This window comes from Capsicum annuum, chromosome 10, assembly GCF_002878395.1.
Source record: "Capsicum annuum cultivar UCD-10X-F1 chromosome 10, UCD10Xv1.1, whole genome shotgun sequence".
Classification (NCBI taxonomy): Eukaryota; Viridiplantae; Streptophyta; class Magnoliopsida; order Solanales; family Solanaceae; genus Capsicum; species Capsicum annuum.
The window spans coordinates 207,385,645-207,399,411 of NC_061120.1; the positions used below are offsets into that span (position 1 = coordinate 207,385,645).

The 13,767-nt window shown below is 36.8% G+C and overlaps 1 long non-coding RNA gene and 1 pseudogene across 3 annotated transcripts; one reads left to right on the top strand and one right to left on the bottom strand.

The window, feature by feature from the left end:
* Positions 1–13,767, top strand: part of LOC107843624 — a 67,195-nt pseudogene that overhangs the window by 37,727 nt on the left and 15,701 nt on the right.
* Positions 1,560–4,788, bottom strand: LOC107843626. 3 transcript variants are annotated; one of them, XR_007045424.1, is made up of 4 exons: positions 4,342–4,788; positions 4,212–4,262; positions 2,539–2,617; positions 1,560–1,789 (listed from the first exon to the last, which is right to left on the bottom strand). It is a non-coding gene; the product is annotated as an uncharacterized LOC107843626 (long non-coding RNA). The 3 variants fall into 3 exon arrangements; XR_007045423.1 differs by lacking the exon at positions 2,539–2,617; XR_007045422.1 differs by having other exon boundaries at positions 2,539–4,788.

A 13,767-nucleotide genomic window follows, 5' to 3' on the forward strand; every position in this document is an offset into this window, starting at 1 on the left:
GGTAAGCCACACATCAATACAGTTTTAAATATATTCAAAAAATAAATAAAAACAGGATAGAAGTCACTTTTAGGCCAACAAATATTATATATCCAAAAGACTAATTTAAGCCAGACATAAGTCATTAAAGAAACTATGCTAGAACCACAGATCTCGAGGGGTGCCTCACACTTTCCTCTCGGTCAATAGAATTCCTTATCCGGATTTCTAGTTTGAAGACAAAAAATAAAGAGTCATTTCCTTTTGAATAGGAATTCAAAAAGGTGACTTGGAACACCCAAACTCAATTCCAAGTGACGGCTCTATAAAATAAATAATCCCTTTTCAAAACGTCACTTTAATTGAAAAAACTCATTTTTCTCTAAAACCAACTCCTTAGCGGGGTCGGATGTGGTAAAAATAACGCGTTCCTAATATGTGGGTGACTCCTTTATGCCGGAGGTAGGCCTAAGCGCCAAACATTAATCGAAATTTCAATAAATTGGTCCAAACTTTAATTAATGACATTACTCGAGTTTGGAGCTAGAATTTTTCAAAGTCAATTTTGGTCAAATTTTGACTTGAATCAATTTATCATTATCTCTGCACAGAATATGAGGATCGTCATTGGGTTGTGAAACCCATTTGACATAAAAGGTGTTCTCCTATTCGTGGAATGACACCATGGGTCAAGCCACCTAAGATTTATGCATGCATGGCCTAAATCAAGGATGTAAAGCTCTATCTTAAGTTTTGTAAGATTTGGATAGACGTGGACTTGAATTTATTATATGAGAAGGCACGTGGTCCCACGATAGTAAAACTCCCGCTCACTCCACGTATGTGCCGATCCTCTAAAGTAAGGTGATTCGAAAGACTTTTGGGAAAGTACAATGTACAATCCGCGTGTACAATGTGTGTGAGTGTTAGTTTTTCAAAGTAGTAAAAATATGAACGGAATGCTAATTTATACAAAGCGATAAACAAATAAATAATTTATAACAAATAATTAATTTATGTCACACAAACATGATAAATCAAGACAAATAGGGCAAAATAAATAACAATATAAGAAACATAATTATTAACCTAAGTTTGTTATGATTAAGAACGTAAATTCCCAGTGAAGTCCCCAAGCTGTCATACCCCTTTAATATGGGTCAAATCGAGGTTTTGAAAAAAAACTTTTCGAACTTTAAAATTGGTGGGCAAACTTTAACTTAGAAAAAGAAAATATTGGTATTCGTGATTTAAAGAGGATCATTTGTAGTAACTAAAAAAGTTGGGACTCATTTGCTTTGAGAAACTACAAAAATAAACTTGAAATAATGTTAAAAATAATATAAAAAGTACTAAAAATTATATTAAATTAAATAAAGTCAAGTTCTGAAAGGATTCGACTAAGTTAAAGTCATTAGCACCTACTAAGAACTAAATTTGATTCTAAAGAAAAGTCCATTATTCTAAAAGCTATGTTTTAACCTATCAAATTTTAAGCTTTAATGATATAAATTATATACCAAGGCCTAGTGATTATGTTATGTTTAAAATCTAAGAGGGGTGAAAAGGGAACAAATGAATTCACTAGCACATCAGGTTCACATTAATCCAAATAAGACATACAAAATACAAAATTCCAAATAATACTGTGCGAAATATTAAACAAAAATAATGAGTGTCTATAAAGAAGAATAAAACTTGAAAAGAGGGAAAGAAGCACTAGACTACTAGACGGAGATATGTAATGCGATATTTATTCGCTTCTTTGATTTGAACGGAGATGGGGTCGAGCCATGAAACCCCAAACGTGCTTCCGAGTGTACATGAAAAAAATAAGAAAAGAAATCGAAATAATTAGAAAAGGCATACAATTTGATAATGACAAAAAGAAAGTAGACGATAAACACAGTAAACTCAATGTGAAGGCAAGATATTCAAACCAAACAAATACCCTCCATTTCATGTTTATTTGATGTGTTGATTGCAGATCATATTTTGCACCAAAGAGTGTTCTCAAATGGGATATTACTATCCAGCAAATAGGCATCTCAATGATAGACGTACATCAAATTGTTCTAGGCTACATATTCAGACAAAAAACTTGTCCAAAGGAAAGTTACCACATGCATATATCTACTGCTGAAATTAAAGGAACGAGACGATGAAACTAATGCATGATTGCGAGCAAGTTTGGTTGAAAGGAATAGAAAAATGATTAAACATAGTCTTTTCCTCTCATTACAGAGAATCCACAATAATTCTATCTAGGTATATTTTAAGTAATAACAAATCTTGACAAACATGATATCTGCTAAAAAAATTGTGACCTAAATAGCAAATGAGTTCTATAAAATTATTTCTTTGAATATGCATATTCATGATTTCATTCATATATCATGGAAGATTGATAGAGAGGAAGGAAAGAAATAAGATACAAGACTCACTTTTAAGATAACTATTAGTTTCACAAATTCATATGTTTCATTTTCTACAATAAAGACAATTAACTGGAGAACTTGACTGCCTGTTGATCAAATAGAAAACTACCGCACTCATTACCATATTGATACAGACAAAGATGAAGTAACCGGTCAGCAAAGATGTTTTCTCTCATTTTCAGAAATCTTGATAGCAGCTACTGTATCACAAACAAATTTAGAGAAAGAAAAAAAATCAGATAAATATCAACGCTACATATATCTCATCTAAAAGTGTGACGACAGCAAAATCTGCAAAAGAAAATAACTTGGATCTGAAATATATTTTAGAGATCGGAGAACAGAGCGTCCTCTGCAACTTACTTCTAAAAAAAAGTAAACCAGAGAACTTTTCAAAAAAAAATGCGGTCAAATACATGTCACTCTGTATTCAATTTTATGAACCAAATCAACAACACAAACAATTTTTCTTAAGAGAAAGAAGAGAAAAGCAAACAACAAATTCATCGAAATCTGAGAAACAATGAAAATAGTCCAAAATGTCGGAGAATCGGTCTTCCCTACCTAAAGAATTCAAACTTTTGGACGAGATAAAATAGGAAAAAAAAAAAACAAGCATTACGTACATATAATTCTGTGAATTTTATTCAAAAAAAAGTAGTGAAATTCATCAGTAAAATAAGTTTATTGTCTCAAGACAATTTGCATAGATAATCTTTAGGTCATATCTTAAAGGAGATTCAAAGGAAGCACCCTGTATAGCAATAATCTAATATTTCTGTAGTCTACTGCAACTGTCCGTAACAAGTCAGAGAAATATCTAAGATATCCAAAAATCATAGATTTGAGAGGCCTTAAAAATCCAAAACAAGAACTTGCCTATTTGTCTTTCTGTATATAATCATGATCCAAATTGATTAGCACATATGATACAGACATACCATGTCATGGCACTACCTCCCTTGTATCATTTCAAGAATCGTAAAAAATAAGTACACAACCAATAAGAACTTACAACCAACATGATTTTACCAATAAATGGAAGCGGTAACTTTAACCCGGAACACAACATCCTAGTTCCAGTTTACTCTTTGCCTACACTAAACTTAGACTAATAAATCAACCATATTTCACCTTCAGTCACCAATTTATTTCATAAAGCTTAAATGAAGATATTATCTAAATCGCAAACCTAAACAATATACTAATCCAAAGAGATATCCATGACAAATTGAAAAGAGTTCATGTTCTAAATTTCATATATGATATTCATTTTTACATGGTTGAAATAGAGGGTGGATATTTGTCTATCTATAGATATATATGAGTGACATAGGTTCACGACCTATACACATACACAGTACACCATTACCATATTAAAATAACTACCAAACCGACATCAAACGACCTCAAACAGTCCGTTGTATAAATCGGAAGAACTTACAGCTTTACGGATTTTTTTCAGGTTAGTTCAAGATTGCGAATAGTATGCGAAATCAAAAAAATATATGTGCAATCAAACAATGCGAGAAAAAACTGTGTGGTTTCTAGTTCACGTTTCCAGACAATGAGACGAACACGCAATTTCATTTGGAAAACTCAAACTTCCTAAGTTTTATTCAAGCTGGATTACAAATTATATACACTTTACAAACACACTGCTTAATGTGAACAAACTCAAGCGTCTGCACACCATTTTATTTCACATTCATATCTACAATCAATCAATCAAACCCAAACGATCAAAGAATCGCGAAAACTAAGTACAATATAATTAGATGGGATAGAATTTACCTTGTATGGAGCAACAAACCAGGGCTTACCCATTGGAGATTCGAACTCGAACTTCAAATGAGAACGATGAAAAGCAATAAGAGTCGGAAGGAAGGGTAATAAGAAACTAAAAATAGAGCAAGAAACTTACGGAATGAAACAGTATGGGACTTAAAAATAAATTTCTAACACTTAAACCCTCTTTTATAGAGGAACCGGATGGGTAACAACTCCTTGTAGAAGCTTATAATAAATATCAAAATTTGAATTTGAAAAAGTGATGGTTTTGAGGTAGAGAGGCTTAGACCCGTCGATTTAAGCTTCATAGCCATCAAATCAAAGGCGAAAACACATTGAAACTGATGGATACACAAATCTTCCCATCTATTCCCTGAATTTGCAGAGCCACGGGCTTGCAAACAAAGTGACGGGGCGTATGTGATGTTGATGGAGGTAAAACAGAGAGGGAAAAGGAGATGACCCAACGAATTTGTACTTGTCCGTAGGTCTGAAGATTATTGATGGTGTTTTTTCGACTATGCTGGCATTGTTGAGTTGTGATAGTGTTGCCTTGTACGATGGTGTTTGTTGAAGGGGAAATTTGATAAATACCAACTACAGAGTTAAGTTTTATAGCAATTCTTCGAAATTATAAAAAATAATAACAATATATATTTTATATTTGAACAAAATATTGCTAGTTAAATATATATATAATTAAAAAATTTATTCTTAATTTAAGTCCATTCTGTTTCAGTTTAATAAGGAAAGCGTTTTCTTAATTTAAGGAACATTTAATTTGACAGATTTTTTAGCCTTTTACAACACTTTTGAGACCACAACCGTTAAAATACAGCTTCAAATTCAAATCCAAAAATATTTTTCATAGTCAGCTTCTCAATTCAAATCCAAAATAAAGATTCAAATTCATAAACTTTTTCCTTCAAGTTTTTTTGTTATGCTGATCGACTAATATTTTGAAGAAAAAATTAAAAATACAACGGTGCAATTACAGGTATTTATCAACAACTTAATTGTGTTGTGGTTTTACTAAAATATAGTGCGAAATTTGTTGAAAAAATTGTAACAAATTTTAGCAGCAGTCAAAGGTTTGAAAAAAATTAAGATCGTATATTAATTTTCTCAGTTTTCGAAAAATACTTGTTTTGGAATTTTTTTTTCGACTTCAAATTTTGCCCGTATTGTTCTGTTAATCTAAATTTGAGATGAAATTTTTAATCATTAAATTTGAATTTTAGTTTAGAATAACTAGTGTTTGACTAATTTTTTTTTTGTTTTGAATCCGTTTTGAAATTTTATATAAACTAATTAGTTGTTGTTATAATACGTATTTCAGATTTAATTATATTCTACTTATTTTGTAATTTATGTAGATTGACAATGGGAAGCATAGTTGTTCTTATCAAACATTCTGGTAGATGGACATATGAACAACAATAGGAAGATTACACCAGTGATATGATATTGTTGAGCATAAACACTACATATAACCAATTGTACACACTACTGGCTTCTCACATTGATGTTGATTTGAACTGCAAATGCATTCAAATCGAATATCAATTAACAGATAGTGCAGGGCAAATACGTATACGTAATGACATGGGTTTGAAGGTGTAACACCCCACAAAAACCGTTCATGCGTTAGTTCATGGTATTATGCTCATAGAGTTAAATGACTAAAATTGTGTCAAAGAAGCTTCGTCTCATTTTTGACTTTCAAAGTGAGTAAAGTTTAAACCATATATAATTTTCCTAATTTTGACTTTTTATCATGTGGGAAATTGAATGAGCTTTCCGTCAATATAAGATTCGCCCAAATCCGATACCCGGGTAAGAAGTTATGGCTAATTTAAGTTCTAGTCATAAATCACCGTCATTTTGGTGCTTGGCGCATCGCGGAGAGGGCCTATTTAGAAATTGTCAAATTCCAGTAGTATAGCGCGATTGTGGCACGTCACGCTGAAGTTTCAGATCCCAACCAGTGGGACAACGCGATGGCTCTGCGTCGTGGTGACCTTAAGAATCCCACTTGTCAATTTTCAGTGAGCCACCACGATTGTGGCGCGTCGCGGTAGCCCATGAAATCGCGCTCCCAGTTATATTTTTAGTCCATCTCATTAAGGGTATATTGGATATTTTCCACCCCCTTATCAACCTAAACACGGTATTTAATCCCAAATGACCTCATTATTGATATTTTCATCAAAAACCATCAAGAACACTCCTTAAGGTTTCAAATAAGAAAACCCAAATAACTCAAGATTTAACCGTGGGTTTTCAAGATTGATTGAAGATTTGAAATCCCCAAATCGTAGGCTTCAAGAATCATCCATCAAATTTCTAAATTAAGGTACGTGGGGTTTATCCTAAAAACTACATGGGCTTGTAAACACTTAAACATGATTTAAAGATTATCAAGCATGAATTTACAAAGGGGTTTTTGAAATACATGATTTATTATACATTACGAATGTTTAATTGTATTGTTGATTTGGTCTTTTGGCCTTTCCCCCTTAAATTGATTTACATGTATATGTATATGTATGAAAATTTAGATTTAAGTTTGTTTGAGAGCACAACTTATGAAATCCCTCTCTTGTGATGACTTTAAGTTTGTGATCTTAATGTGAAGGATTTGAAATGTATGATTTATGGCTTGAAATTTGTTTACTCAAATACCGTAGCATTTTGAGCATGATTTAGAGATTTAAGAGAGGGAGTTTCTTGATGTAAATATATTTTGTTAAAAGAGAAAGATTTGCACGAGATTAAGAGATTTGACATGACCACCTTGCATCATTGAAAGTTTGACAAAGAGAGTTGCATACATGTGTTTACATGAGTTTTAGAGAAAGAGTTCTTTGAAATAATTTATTGATATGGTGGTCCCGAATTTATGTTTTGAAAATAGAGATTGTAATATGCTAATAATGGCTCAGAGAGGTGACTTGCAAGTCAATGGTATGACGATGTCATGAGTATGTATGCCATAACAGAGTATATTTTCAGAGAATGCATGTTTTGAAGAGTTAAAACTGGGCTTAAAGAGGGTTAGGTGGTTACCCAAAGAAGGTTTGAGTTCAAGTAACTCTTATTTTTACGCTGGCGATAAGCGTGAGGCGTAGCAGAGTCAGAGACTCCAACCCTTGCGGAACACTTAGGTTGGACGCTTCCCCGCCGAGTCAATGGCGGATACCATATAGCCCATGGAATTATAGAGTTGTAGGGTATACCACCTAGCACAGAAGTAAAACTAAGAGTGTTTCAGAGTTCACATGATTTTACAGAGTCTTTAGAAAATGCCCATGAGATTTCTTACTTTCTGATATGTTTATGGACTATTTTAACTTGCTCTCATATATGCTGAATATAAACTAGTATTTTGGATCTACTCTACGTACCAGTACATCTGTATTGACCACCTACCTCCCAGGTTCGGAGGCTCAGTCCAACGGTCCGGCTAATCAGTAGAGTATTCCAGAGAGAAGTGAGCCTTCTTTGTTCTAGAAGGCTTGTTATTTCAAATTATGTTATTCCGTTAGTTTGGTCTACTGGGGGACCTTGTCCCAGTTTTCAGATAGTTGTCAGATTTTCATGTAGTAGAGATTTTGTAGACTATTCCAGATATTGTTTAGTTGATTTTGGGTTTCATTCCTTATTGTTAAACTAAATCCAGAGTATGACCATATTTCCGTATCAGATTATATTTCGCATCTTCTTTTATTATATGAGTGTTGTGTATGATTACCAGATAGAGTAGGATGCCCGGGCCTTCATGGTTCAGGATGTTCGTCACGGTCAGGCCCTATTTCGGGTCATGACAAACTTAGTATCAGAGTATGGTTCATGGTCCCAGGGTGTTTGCGAAATCGCATCGGGTAGAATCTTATTTATGGGTGTGTAGTGCGCCACACTTATAAGCAAGGGGCTACTAGGCATTTAGGAATGTTTCTCTTCTTTGTGGTTTAGTTTGTGATTCAGAGTCTAAGTTGTCCCCTAATCAATGATCTCTTGTGTTTCAGAAAAATAATTATGCCTCCCCGTCGTACTATCGATCAGAGTGCACAGACAGATGAGGTCCGTCTCACTCATGGGATGAGGACCCGAAATAGAGCTCAGACTCCAGAGATTGATGCTACTCTAAGAGACCCACCTACTTAGAACAGCCTACTTAGGGCACCTAGAGCTCCCCGAACGGGGACTAACCGCACTCAGCCTCTCAAGAGAGAGGTACCTAATACAGAATTCAGACAGTCTATTTACATGCTTACCCAATTGGTAGCCATAAAAACTCAGCGGTCAGAAGATATTGGGTCTGCATCTGTTATGTCTGAGGATACAAGAGTGGGCTAGTTCATGAGGATGAACCCGCCCAAGTTTACTGGTACCAAAGTAGAAGAGGATCCACAGGAGTTTGTGGATGAGATGGAGAAGATCTTTAAGGTGATGCATATAGATGAGATAGAGGGGGTTAAGTTAGCGGCTTACCAGCTCAAGGATGTAGCGAACCAATGGTATAACGAGTGGGAAGATTCAAAGAGTGAGCATGTTTAGGCCGAGTTTATGGAAGCCTTCATTGATCGATTCTTTTCTCTCGAGCAGAGGGAGGCCAAAGCCAAAGAGTTTATGAATCTAAAGCAGGGTAAGATGAGTGTCCAATAGTACACTCTGAGGTTCAACCAACTAGCCCGTTATGCTCCAGAGATGACCAGTAAAATGAGAGCCCGAATGAGGAAATTTGTATCCGGCCTTTCAGATGACTTAGCGCTTGAATGTTAGGGAGCAATGTTAAACCAGGACATGGATTTGCCAGACTATCAGTCCACATGCAGCAAGTTGAGGAAAAAAAAAAGAAAATTATTGAATCAAGAGAGAAGGAAAGACAGGCAAAGAGAGCCAAAATAGCAGACCAGAGCTACAGTCACCAGCAGAGTGGGAATTAGGGTAACAAATAGCAGAAGAAGAAGAATTGGGGTAATGCGCAATTTGCAGCTAGTGCTCGGGTGACCAGACCCCCAGCTAGACAGCGCACTCAGGATTTTTAGTATAGGCAGAGGACTAGAATACAGGGTTCACAGTCTCAAGGAAGTGTATCTCAGACCTTTCAGACATACCAGCGCTGTGAGAAATGTGGGGGGAATCATCCAGGGAGATGTCAGTTTGGCACTATGGTGTCTTATTCGTGCGGCCAGCCAGGCCATATCCAGAGAGAATGTTCGGCAGCAAAGGGTAATATTAGTGGAGCCAAGTCACAGGTTAATTTTTCTGTACCACCACCACCTCAGAAGGGTGCCACTTCAGCCGCCGAAAATGGCCACAACCGGTTGTACGCCTTGACCAACCGCCAAGAGGCAGAAGCCTCACCGGATGTAGTTACTGGTACATTGCAAATATTTTCCCATGATATTTATGTGTTACTTGATCTCGAGTCTACCCTGTCTTACGTGACCTCTTATGTGGCTGTTGGTTTTAGGTTTGAGCCCGATGTAATTGCTGAACCTTTTTCTGTTTCCACTCTAGTAGGAGACTTTGTTGTGGCTAGGAAGGTGTATAGAAATTGTGTAGTGACTTTTTGAGGGTGGGATACTACGGCAGACCTCGTAGACTTAGGCATGGTTAATTTTGATGCTATCTTAGGGATAGATTGGCTTCATTCGTGTTATGCCACGCTAAATTGTAGAACCCAAAAGGTTACTTTCTCTTTCCCAAATGAACCAGTAATAGAATGGGAGGGACATTCTTTATCACCTAGAAGGAAGTTCATCTCTTGTCTCAGAGCCCGTAAACTCATTTCTGAAGGTTGTTTGTATTATCTTATTCGGGTTAAATATTTGAATACCGAAAGCTCTTCTCTTCAGTCCGTCCATGTGGTAAATGAATTCCCAGAAGTTTTTCCAGATAATCTCCCAGGAATACCACCTGATAGGGAGATAGATTTTGGTATTGATTTGTTGCCAGATACTCGTCCCATCTCTATTCCTCCATATAGAATGGCTCCTACAGAGTTGGAAAAGTTAAAAGAGCAGCTAGCTGATCTTCTAGATAAAGGTTTTATCCGTCCTAGTGTTTCTCCCTGGGGTGCACCTGTACTCTTCGTGCGAAAGAAATATGGTTCCCTTCGTATGTGCATAGATCACCGCCAGTTGAATAAGGTTACGATTAAAAATAAATATCCTCTTCCTAGGATTGATGATCTTTTTGACCAGTTTTAGGGTGCTAAATATTTTTCAAAGAAAGACCTTCATTTGGGATACCATCAGTTGAAGGTTAGAGAGTCAGATATTCCCAAAATAGCTCTCTGAACCCGATATGGTCATTATGAATTCTTAGTTGTCCTTTGGGTTGACTAACGCCCCTGCGGCTTTCATGGACCTTATGAATAGGGTGTTCCGTCAGTTTTTAGATTTGTTTGTTATAGTCTTCATTGATGATATTCTGATTTATTCTAAGGGTAAGGAGGACCGTGCCAATCATCTCTGAATCATCCTTCAGACTCTCAAAGATCATGAGTTGTATGCGAAATTTCCCAAGTGCGAATTCTATCTTAATGCTATTGCTTTCTTGGGGCATATCGTGTCTAGTGGCAGGATTAAGGTTGATCCCCAGAAGATTGAGGCAGTGAGAAAATGGGCCAGACCCACGACTCCAACCGATATTCAGAGCTTTTTGGGTTTGGCAGGGTATTACAGAAGATTTGTAGAGAGTTTTTCTTCCATAACTGCACCACTTACTAAGTTGACTCAGAAAAAGGTGAAGTTCGTATGGTCTGACTCTTGTGAGAATAGTTTTGAGAAGTTAAAAGATAAGTGGGGTAAAAGATAAGTTGTGTACAGTGGCGCATCCCGTGTGGGACTTGGGTGTGTACTTATGCATCATGGTAAAGTGGTGGCTTATGCCTCTAGGCAGTTAAAAGTGCATGACCAAATTTACCCCACCCATGACTTGGAGTTTGCGGTTGTGGTGTTTTCGCTCAAAATCTGGCGGCATTATCTCTATGGGGTACATGTTGATATATATTTACTGACTACAAGAATATGCAGTATGTTTTCTCACAGAAAGAATTGAACCTCAGGCAATGGCGTTGGTTGGAACTTTTAAAAGATTATGACATGAGCCTGCACTACCATCCGAGCAAGGCAAATATGGTAGCCGACGCCCTCAGTAGGTTATCTATGGGCATTCTTTCATATGTTGAAAAGGGAAAAAGGGAGATGGTGAAGGATATTCACCGACTTGCAAATCTAGAAGTGCGACTCTTGGATTCCGAAGATGGAAGAGTGGTTGTTCATGAGGTAGCTAAGTCTTCCCTTTGTACTAAAGTTAAAGAGAAGCAGGTTGAAGATCCCATCTTGATGTAGATCAAGAAAGATGTGGGTCAACAGAAGGTAATGTCTTTTAAAATTGGTGGTGATGGAGTTTTAAAATATCAGGGCACACTATGTATGCTAGATGTAGATGGGTTACGAAAGAGGATCCTTGATGAAGCTCACACTTCGAGGTATGTTGTTCACCCAGGATCTACCAAGATGTATCATGATTTGAAAGCTATCACTGGTGGAATAATATGAAGCGTGATGTGGCTAATTTTGTTGCCAAGTGTTTAAATTATCAACAAGTGAAAGTAGAGCATGTGAGGCCAGGTGGTACTTCCCAGGAGATAGCCTTGCCTTTGTGGAAATGGGAGATAATTAATATGGACTTCATCACGGGACTTTCGAGGTCCCGAAGCCAGTATGATTCAATTTGGGTGATTGTTGATCGACTGACCAAGTCAGCCCACATTCTGCCCATCAGAACTAACTATTCGGGAGATGACTATGCCAAGCAATACATTGAGAAGATAGTCCATTTGCATGGAGCACCTGTATCCATCATATCTGACTAAGGTACGCAATTCTCTTCGCATTTTTGGAGGTATTTTCAGAGGGGTTTAGGTACCCAAATGAACCTAAGTACTGTATTTCACCCTCATACTGATGGGCAAGCTGAGCGCACCATTCAGACTCTTAAGGATATATTAAAGGCCTGCATAATTAAATTCAAGGAGAGTTGGGTGGATCACTTTCCATTGATAGAGTTTGTATATAATAACAGTTACCATGCCAGTATTAAGATGACTCCTTTTGAGGCATTGTATGGGAGAAGATATAGGTCGCCCAACAGGGTGGTATGAAGTGGGTGAGACTCGGTTGTTTGGGCCTGATCTTTTTCATCAGGAAATGAAAGACATGAAAATTATTAGAGAACAACTTAAGACAGCCCAGAGTCGACAAAAGTCCTACGCCGATGTTAGGAGAAGGGACTTAGAGTTTGAGGTTGGTGATTGGGTGTTTCTCAAAGTTTCTCCTATGAAGGGAGTCATGTGTTTCGGGAAAAGAGGAAAGCTCAGTCCTCGCTATATAGGGACATACTAGATTTTGAGAAGGATAGGGGGAGTTGCTTATAATTTAGAGTCATAACCCTTGACGTTGGTGACAGCCGTGTGGCGCAGCAAAGTCAGAGACTCCAACCCTTGCGGCACACTTCGGTTAGAGGCTTCCCCGCCGAGTCAATGGCAGATTCCATGTAGCCCATAGAATTTTAGAGTTGTAGGGTATACCACCTAACGTAGAAGTAAAACTAAGAGTGTCTCAGAGTTTAGATGATTTTACAGAGTCTTTCAAAAATGCCCATGAGATTTTTTACTATCTGATATGTTTATGAACTATTTTAAATTGCTCTCATATATATTGAATATAAACTAGTATTTTTGATCTGGTCTGCATTCCAATACATCTGTAGTGACCCCCTACCTCCCAGGTTCGGAGGCTTAGTCCAAGGGTCCAGCTAATCAGTAGAGTATTCCAGAGAGAAGTGATCCGTTCAGTGGTGAGCCTTCTTTATTTCAGAAGGCCTGTTATTTTAGATTATGTTATTTCGTTTGTTTGGTCTACTGGGGGCCTTGTCCCAGTTTTCAGATCGATGTCAGATTTTCATGTAGTAGAGATTTCGTAGACTGTTCCAGATGTTGTTTAGTTGATTTTGGATTTCATTCCTTATTGTTTAACTAAATCCAGAGTATGACCATGTTTCCGTATCAGATCATATTTTGCATCTTCTTTTATTATATGAATATTGTGCATGATTACCAGATAGAGTAGGACGCCCGGGCCTTCATGGTTCGGGATGTCCGGCACAGCCAGGCCCTAGTTCGAATCGTGACAGAAGGTCTATATTATGCATAAAAAAGAGTTGAAGGATTTGAGTATTTTTCCTTTGTATGTAAGTGTTTCTGAAAAGGATACTTTCAGCAAATTGGTATGTTCATCGTTGTGTAATGCCCAAACTATGAACATGTCTGTCACTACGAGTAACGTCGTAAATACAAGTACTGAAAAAGCATTAATTGTTCCTGCTTCATAAGAATGTTTGGATGTTTTTGAAATGGATACAAGTAGAGTTATTATCTCGGACCCACATCACAAAAATATTGAGGTTGACCAAGTTTGTATCTCAAAAAGTGTATTAAAATCGGTGATGCAGGATTATACAATTCGAGAGAAGTTGTAATCAC